Source organism: Osmerus mordax, assembly GCF_038355195.1.
Source record: "Osmerus mordax isolate fOsmMor3 chromosome 7 unlocalized genomic scaffold, fOsmMor3.pri SUPER_7_unloc_2_1, whole genome shotgun sequence".
NCBI lineage: Eukaryota > Metazoa > Chordata > Actinopteri > Osmeriformes > Osmeridae > Osmerus > Osmerus mordax.
The window spans coordinates 17501-27500 of NW_027120351.1; positions in this window are offsets into that span (position 1 = coordinate 17501).

A 10000-nucleotide genomic window follows, 5' to 3' on the forward strand; every position below is an offset into this window, starting at 1 on the left:
TACCTCCATCGCCACGGGAAGGGGAGCTTTCCCTACCTGCCGTCCCACTCCCCGGGCTACAGCAGGGTTTCGGCCCCCCGAAGGGGGCCTCAATATCAACACAACATTTACAACATCTGAACATTTATTTTTGTATTTTGTGTTTTTGTATAGGGGCGGATACGAACCCGTACCCGCCGGTTGAACTCAAATGGAACACGAACATGTAGGGGTGGATACAAACCTGTACCCACCTGTTATTTTGTTCTTTATTTTTCGTAGGGGCGTTCGAACATCCCAGCTGACCCACGCCGGAGGCCAGCCTGGTTTCCGTCCCGGAGGACCACAGAGACAAAACTACATCTCGCCCTCGAGGGGTTCAGGGTCCGCGACAGGCCTGGCCGGGCCGTCATCAGTCGGCATGTAGAAGTCCCGAAGAACATCCAACGAATAGGCGAGAGTCCGCCTAGCCACCAACTTTGCGAACACCTTGGCCCTCGCATTCGATACACCCATATGCCTGAGTACGCGGTCATTGCAACTCGGCCACTTACCCCGAGCTCCCACTGGGAAGCCGAAGAAAAGCAACTTCGTCACTCCTTCGAGTCTTTTCATGATGTCAGGCGCGTACGGGCGGTAGTACGCAACCTTTTGGGATCGGGCAACCTCTAACGTATCCGGGGCGAACTCGAAGCGTACTGTGACATCCACCACCAGCGCCGTCTCGCCCTTAACGAAGATCAGGTCAGGGACTCTAAGCTCCCCAGCCTGGGAGTGCACGCGCATCTCCTTCTCAACGTTCCAACCGGTCCTGGTGGCTTCTTCTGCCAGGAGACCACAGATTTTATTGTGCCTGCTGATCCGACTAGACTGCACAGCAGGACACTGCCCCAAGATATGTGAACAGGATTCGATTCGCCCGCGGCATCTTCGACAGGGAGGAGGCGGGAGCCCCCTACCCCGCGTCAGCGCCTCTGAGGTTGGGAACACATTGGCCCGGAGCTGCAGGGCCGCTACATATTGGCCTTCAGTCAAACCCATCTGCGTGGGCCGACCGATCCAGCAGTTGCTGATTTTGTCGCTGCCAAAGCACAACGTGCCCATCCCCTGGGTTATTAGCCCACACCAGGACAAAAACGATTCCCGCCGCCAGTCACACGGGACCGGGCATCTCCGCATCGCGGCTGAGGCGGGATCAGTGGGGAGAGCCCCCCCCTCGGTGGAAGGATCCACCAAAGCAGGTACCTCATCCCCACGACCGCCAGCACTCAACCATAGGTTTTCGAATTTTACTTGGGTAAACTTAGAGAGGGTAGCCAGACGGGTCAGAGGGTCCGCAGACCGACTTAGCCGAAGGACCCGCCGGGCTTGGACACTGGGTATCAGGCGGGCCAGCTTCACCACGCCAAGGCCGCCATCGCGGGTTCTGCTGTATAACAAGCCATCTGTCGTAGCATGGTGGAGGTGTAACCACCTTTTCACCGCCTTCCGGATCAGAAGATCCACCCTTTCCAGGAGGGACACCTTCGCAAGACCGTGATCCAGTTGATAGAGCAGCCGAGGTACAGCATATCGGCTGAGCATCTCCACCTTCTGAGAAGGTTTCAGCGCCGCACGCCCGATCTTGCGGATCCACGCATCCATCCGCTCGACCGGTCCTGATAGTCCAATTGCAGTGCTCGGGCTCAACTCCATTCCCAGATATCGCTCCACTTCCTCCGGACCTGTCAGGCGAAGGGACTCACCGCAAACCCGCCAAGGCCTGCAGTCGTTCACAACGACAGAGTGCTCGCCCTTGGAAAGAAGGAACCCAAAGCACTTTTTTGGTTGTACCCGCATCCCTGTCATGCGGCAAAAGGACTCCAAGATAGCGATGTTCTTCGACATGCCTTCCCACGAACCGCTTACCAGCACCAGATCATCGGCAAAAGCTAAAGTCGTTACCGATTGGTCTCCCCATGCGAAGCCCTCGCCACGGCGTTCAAGCGTCTGAATTAACGGGTCCAGTGCCACGTTGAACAGAAGGGGGCTCATGGGGTCCCCTTGCTTGACCCCTACCTTCATGTCAATCGGGTGGGAGAGCCCGTCTCCCCCTTTGACTCTGGTCGCGCAACCCACATAGGAATCCCGGATGAGACCCAACACGTGCTCGTCTAGTCCTTTTCGCCTCAGAGCACCGAGGATGTGCTCATGAGCCACGGTATCGAAAGCCTTCGCGAAATCAACGGAGACCAAAGCCAACTTTGCTTGACCTTCCCTGCTCCGCCTTATGATCCCATCCAATATCATCAGGTTCTCGGAACAGCCAGAGGAACACGTAAATCCTTTCTGGCGCGGGGACAGTGGGCAGGCGGCGGCCAACCTCAACGTCATTATCCGCGAGAATAATCGAAGCACTACTGAACCGACCGTGATGGGGCGCCAGTTCGATACCGAAAGTAGGTCGGCCGGAACAGTGGACTTCGGAATCAGTGTTGATATGTTCATCTTGAAGACCTCCGGCAGGACTCCAGCGACAAGCCACGCGGTGAACAGCCGCGCCAGCCGGCATCCGCCCCGGTCCCATTTGACCAAGTCCTGCTTAGTCACTCCATCGGGACCAGGGGCGGAGCTGTTATTCATGCGAAGGAGGTTTTCGCTCACCTCAGAGGCCGAGATCGGTGACCAGAAGAACTCATTCGAGATCAGCCCGCCGATACCAAACTGACCAAGCCCACTGAAGGGCTCCCCCCCCCCCCATCTGGCTTCCATCACAGAAGTGATTTCAGCCATAGGAACAGGGCAGGGACCCCCCGTCTCTCCGTCGAGGATCCTGGTCGCCAGCTTCCGTCGAGCCACAGCATACATCTGTTGGTGCAGCCGAAACTCCCTTCGCCTGGCGCCCCATCTCCTGTCAGAAGAAGCCGTGTGCTCGCGCTTGAACCGGCTAGCCAAATCCAAACCAGAACCCCCAGCCTCCTTTCCCAGCTCCCTCAGGAGCTCAAGTGCCGAAGACGATATCCACGCAGGACTTGGGATAGCACTCCCCCATGGCATGGACGTGGGGCCGACCTGTACCACCTCACACTCGACCTCCCGACGCGCAACACTTTCTAGGAGCTTATCCAGAACTCCATGTCGGGGGGGTGAGGGGTCACTCGCGCGTGACAACTCCCGGATTAGATCACTCCAGTCCGGGGTCTCGTCAGCCCCACCACGTACACCAGTCTCCAGCTGTCTTCTCATGTACCTCACCTCTTTCACTGTCTTCCCTGTGTTCAACTTCCTGGAAATGATCGCATCTGCACCGGGAAGGTGTCCATGCCTCGCAGAGAGAACCCGCAAGCGGCCAAGTTCCTCTTTCGTCCACGAGCCAACCAGATTCCCACACCGGGCACGCTCCCTCTCCAAACTCTCCCGGCGATAAAGGTTCAAGTGGGCGCTTTTCCTGTGCTGGGACAGACCCCTGCCGGTCTCGAAGGACCGCGGGCAGGACTCACACGGGAATCTTCCCCTACCACCGGTGGGAACCGCGATCTCCCCTCGGCACTTCGGGATATGGCAGGAGATCGAGTGGTGATTGGCATTAGTCCGTCCGCACGAGGAACATTCGTATGCCACTGAGACCGTATGGTGCCTGGTCCGAAGGTGATCGGCCAGCCCAGTGACGGTCCCAATGCGCGCACCACAGAGACCGCAGCACGGGTCGGTGAGGGGAAGGCAGACGCGCCAAGGAACCTTGGTAGCTGTGGCTTGACTGGGGATCCCCAAGCTAAGGTCCCCCATATGAACAGTGACGAGAGGCAGCACGGGCGTCACATCCAGGGAACTCCCTACAGAGATAGGGCGGGACGGACTGCTCACGTGCTGAGGCAACTCTGCCGCGCACTCCACCGCTGTTACCATGGGAGTGGGGTCAGAGGGCTGGAGATCGAGGTCTAAGCCCCTGTATCGTTCGAAGCTGCCCCCATCGTTAGAAAGGTCCGCACCTGGACTTCCTTCAAGAGGCAGACCAGATTCGCAGGACAGCACCATTCCCTCGGTGAAGTCCCACTCCTCTGGTTGGTACGGCCTGTCCACGCACGTTCCAAATGCGTCTTCCCAATCACTACACCATCTTGTATAGACAGACCGCCCAGGGCTGGTGCACGCAACGTCCATCAATTCCAGAGAATCAGTATGGTCCGGGGATTCCCCAGGGGAGTCGACCATTTCTCCCTCAGGTAGAGCACATACTATGCCCAAGTGACCTGTACCCTGAGCCACAAGGGTCGTTCCTACAGGCCCACCAGGCAAGGGCCTCCGTCCATCCCACCTCGTCTCCTTATTCGGACGGCTCGATGTTGCAGGAGAAGGATCCCTTTTAAACTTCACGCCCTTCCTGGGATCCTCGAGGCGTGGCTTCGGGATGACCAGAGCCGCCTCCGACTCTGAGTCACCATGAGGGTCTCGCTGGGTCTCGCCGTGCTCCCTCATTGGCACGCGGACGGGGTGTGGCTGCGGGATGGTCAGAGCCACCCCAGACTCTGAACCACCATGGAGGACTCGCTGGGTCCCACCGTGCTCCTCCACTGGCACGGGGCCGTTCCCGACGACGCTGAAGCCAGACATCGCCCGCTAAACACTCATTTAGCGGACGCTTTTATCCAAGAAGTGGAGGCCCCTAACCACTGCATGCACCACGATACCACAGGGGGCAATCTCCAACCAACTTCGCCTTACGCACCGGCCGACTCACATTGAAACGCTCAAAATTCCAAGAATTAAGCCCCCGACGGAGGTCACCCAGGACCACACGGCATACCCCCCCCCCGCTACAGCACCCCGTCAGAGACGGAGGTCTGCGCAGTCAGGGGAGGGACGGCCGAGCCAGACCCAGAGGACCCCGCCAGGGGCAGAATCAAGAAACAGCCAGCTGGAGGGACCACCACTAGAACTAGCAGGGGCCCTCCTGGGTGACCTCTCACCCCTACTGGAAGACTTATACTCAGCCGATGTCTGTACGACTGGTAAGGACATCCGGGGACTATTACCTCTGCCTTCCTTGGATGTGGTAGCCGTTTCTCAGGCTCCCTCTCCGGAATCGAACCCTGATTCCCCGTTACCCGTGGTCACCATGGTAGGCACAGAAAGTACCATCGAAAGTTGATAGGGCAGACATTCGAATGAGACGTCACCGCCACGGAGGGCGCGCGATCGGCTCGAGGTTATCTAGAGTCACCAAAGCGTCCGGGGCCGGCAGAGACCCCGAAGGGCCGGCCCACCGTCCCCGCATGGGTTTTGGGTCTGATAAATGCACGCATCCCCGCAAGGGTCAGCGCTCGTTGGCATGTATTAGCTCTAGAATTGCCACAGTTATCCAAGTAACGTTGGAGCGATCAAAGGAACCATAACTGATTTAATGAGCCATTCGCAGTTTCACTGTACCGGCCGTGTGTACTTAGACTTGCATGGCTTAATCTTTGAGACAAGCATATGCTACTGGCAGGATCAACCAGGTAGCCTTTCTCCAGGGCTCCACGCGGAGCACCCGACGGGAGGCCCCCCGGGATCCCCACGACATACCCTCTCCCCCGGGGGACGGGGGGTAGGGACGGCCGAGCCGGACCCGGGAGACACCGTCAGCAAGGACGGGCTGGGTTTGTAGGACGCACCAACCGTTATACCGAGGGCAGGTTTTGCGAAACATCATGTCTCTGACGCCGACGCGTAGCGGGGTGGACAACACCAGGGTGTGAGCCAGGAGTGCCACTCCCCGCGCCGGAACGCCATCGTAGGACCTCCAAGACAGACGGTGCTCCTTGGCCTCGCACCGAACATTTCTCCCAGGAGCCTCGAGGCACACGGGCCCCGCTCTCGGCTACCCGGGACAAGAGACTGACCCCCCAGTGCCGAAGGAACCGTCCACCTGTATGGTGGGGGCCCAACTATCGTGGGGGTCGAGAACGCCATTCGGTCAGGTGGGTGACAGTGTCACGATGGTCTGCGTGTGTGGCATGGATCAGGCCCTTGCTGGAGCTTCAAAACGGGCAAAAAAAATAAAAAAAGACCCAAAACGCGCCGCCTACCGGCCGCTCGCGGGTGCCCGGGGTCGGGGTATGGGTCTAGCCTGTGCCGGGGCTTCAAATATGGGAAAAAAAAAAAAATTCAAAAAAAGCGCCCCCAACCGGCCGTTTCGGTATACGGGGGGCCGCCCGGGAAGTGCCGTGGTCGGGGTATGGCTCAGGGGCTCGCTGGGGCTTCAAAACGGCCAAGAAAAAAAAAATGACCCAAAACACGCCACCTACCGGCCGCTCGCGGGTGCCCGGGGTCGGGGTATGGGTCTAGCCTGTGCCGGGGCTTCAAATATGGAGAAAAAAAAAATTTCAAAAAAAGGGCCCCCATCGGCCCCCCGGGTAGTGCCGGGGTCGGGGGGCATGATTCTGGGGCGCCCCAGAGCCAAGTAGGCGCCTGGAGGAAAGGAAAAAAAAACTTTAACTTTTTTTTGACCACCAGGGGTGGGGGGGTCTCATGCCCCATCGGGTGCCCGCCCCGAGTGCCTCTCAGGCGGATACATTTTCACCCGTGTGCGGGAGACACATATGGTGCATGGTCCGTGTATACACCATATGTGTAGTATGGGCAAAACCACTGTAAAGTCATACTGCCATTGACTTCCATTCATTTTCCCAGGATGACTTATATACTCTATGGTAGCTGTCTGGTGGACTGGGGGCCGCGACAATGTTACGCTTGTAAGTCAGAAGCTGGGAAATGCACTGCGAAGCTGGGAAAACCGTTTTTCGAGCTCATTTTCGGTTCCGCCCAACGGATTTTGATCAAAATAGGCTCATTCGAAAGGTATTAACCGGGGGCACACGGAAAACCGGGACTAATAACGCGCACGTGCGCGTGCGCGAAACGGGAAGCAAAAGAAAACTTCAATCGGAGCTACAACCGTGAACCGTCGCAGATAGGGCGGAAATTTCAACGCACGTCGCTGCGTCTCACTCCAACTTAAATAACAAAACTGTCCCCAGCGAAATCGGTTGGATAAAACGGAAACGGGAAGCGAAAGAAAACGTTAAACGTCAACACCGAAATGGCTATCGTCAATTCCAATGTGAAAACAACTCGCACGTATGTGTCTTACTCTAAAGCAGTGTATAAAACTATCCCCAGCCAAATCAGAGCTACGCAACGAAAACGGGAAGCGAAACAAAACTTTAAACGGAGCTACCGAATTGGAAATCATCAATCCTGGGAAAATAACAACTCACACGTGTGCCCCTTATTCTAACTTGAATTTAGAAACCGTCCTCAACAAAATCCCACGTTCGGGTGAATAACTGTGAATTTTAAGGCACATGCCTCTCTGGGCTGGGAGAGTGCATTCAAATAGGAGAAATTGGCTTCATTTAGAGGCATCTCCACTTAGGGACGTCGTAGCACCTTAACTCGGGTGGCGTTGGAAAGGTCTGGTCCAGGGGAACACGGGCGTGTCAAGTTTGCCACGCGCACGCGCATCCCCGCTAAACAGGGGCCAAAACAAAACTTTAAACGGAGCTACCGAATTGGAAACCATCAATCCTGGGAAAATAACAACTCACACGTGTGCCCCTTATGCTAACTTGAATTTAGAAACCGTCCTCAACAAAATCCCACGTTCGGGCGCAAAACTGCACGTTTGAGGCCACATTTTCAATGATGCTGGAAACTTACATTCAAAGCTGGGAAAATGTGCTCATCTACAGGCATCCCCACTTAGGGACGTCGTAGCACCTTGACTCGGGTGGCGTTGGAAAGGTCTGGTCCAGGGGAACACGGGCGTGTCAAGGTTGCCACGCGCACGCGCATCCCCGCTAAACAGGAGCCCAAACAAAACTTTAAACGGAGCTACCGAATTGGAAACCATCAATCCTGGGAAAATAACAACTCACACGTGTGCCCCTTATGCTAACTTGAATTTAGAAACCGTCCTCAACAAAATCCCACGTTCGGGCGCAAAACTGCACGTTTGAGGCCACATTTTCAATGATGCTGGAAACTTACATTCAAAGCTGGGAAAATGTGCTCATCTACAGGCATCCCCATTTAGGGACGTCGTAGCACCTTGACTCGGGTGGCGTTGGAAAGGTCTGGTCCAGGGGAACACGGGCGTGTCAAGGTTGCCACGCGCACGCGCATCCCCGCTGAACAGGAGCCCAAACAAAACTTTAAACGGAGCTACCGAATTGGAAACCATCAATCCTGGGAAAATAACAACTCACACGTGTGCCCCTTATGCTAACTTGAATTTAGAAACCGTCCTCAACAAAATCCCACGTTCGGGCGCAAAACTGCACGTTTGAGGCCACATTTTCAATGATGCTGGAAACTTACATTCAAAGCTGGGAAAATGTGCTCATCTACAGGCATCCCCACTTAGGGACGTCGTAGCACCTTGACTCGGGTGGCGTTGGAAAGGTCTGGTCCAGGGGAACACGGGCGTGTCAAGGTTGCCACGCGCACGCGCATCCCCGCTAAACAGGAGCCCAAACAAAACTTTAAACGGAGCTACCGAATTGGAAACCATCAATCCTGGGAAAATAACAACTCACACGTGTGCCCCTTATGCTAACTTGAATTTAGAAACCGTCCTCAACAAAATCCCACGTTCGGGCGCAAAACTGCACGTTTGAGGCCACATTTTCAATGATGCTGGAAACTTACATTCAAAGCTGGGAAAATGTGCTCATCTACAGGCATCCCCACTTAGGGACGTCGTAGCACCTTGACTCGGGTGGCGTTGGAAAGGTCTGGACCAGGGGAACACGGGGGTGTCAAGTTTGCCACGCGCACGCGCTTCCCCGCTGAACAGGAGCCCAAACAAAACTTTAAACGGGGCTACGGAAAAGGGGAGAGCTTTTTCGGGGACAAACACCACTCACGTCGGTGCCCCCTGTTCCAACTTGAATTTAGAAACCGTCCTCAACAAAATCCCACGTTCGGGTGAATAACTGTGAATTTTAAGGCACATGCCTCTCTGGGCTGGGAGAGTGCATTCAAATAGGAGAAATTGGCTTCATTTAGAGGCATCCCCACTTGGGGACGTCGTAGCACCTTAACTCAGGTGGCGTTAGAAAGGTCTGGTCCAGGGGAACACGGGCGTGTCATGTTTGCCACGCGCACGCGCATCCCCGTTGAACAGGAGCCAAAACAAAACTTTAAACGGAGCTACGGAAAAGGGGAGAGCTTTTTCGGGGACAACCACCACTCACCTCGGTGCCCCCCATCCCAACTTGAATTTAGAAACCGTCCCCAGCCAAATCCCACGTTCGGGCGAATAACTGTGAATTTTAAGCCCCTTTTCCTCTCAAGCTGGAAACGTGCAAAGTTGGGAAAAGGTGTTCATTTAGAGGCATCTCCACTTAGGGACGTCGTAGCACCTTAACTCAGGCGGCGTTGGAAAGGTCTGGTCCAGGGGAACACGGGGGTGTCAAGGTTGCCACGCGCACGCGCATCTCCGCGACGCTGCGAGCGAAACAAATTTTCAAACGCGCACACCGAAATGGGGACACTTTTTTCGGGGACAAACACCACTCACCTCGGTGCCCCCCATCCCAACTTGAATATAGAAACCGTCCCCAGCCAAATCCCACGTTCGGGCGAATAACTGTGAATTTTAAGCCCCTTTTCCTCTCAAGCTGGAAACGTGCAAAGTTGGGAAAAGGTGTTCATTTAGAGGCATCTCCACTTAGGGACGTCGTAGCACCTTAACTCAGGCGGCGTTGGAAAGGTCTGGTCCAGGGGAACACGGGGGTGTCAAGGTTGCCACGCGCACGCGCATTTCCGCGACGCTGCGAGCGAAACAAATTTTCAAACGCGCACACCGAAATGGGGACACTTTTTTCGGGGAAAATAACCACACACACCGCTGCCCCTTGCCCTCACTTGAAGAACAAAACCATCCCCAGCCAAATCACACGTTCGGGCGCCAAACGGTGCATTTGACACCCACAAAATACAAGTCAAACACACTCTCACACTGCAAAAGTTGGGAGCCCCGGGGAACAACACTACT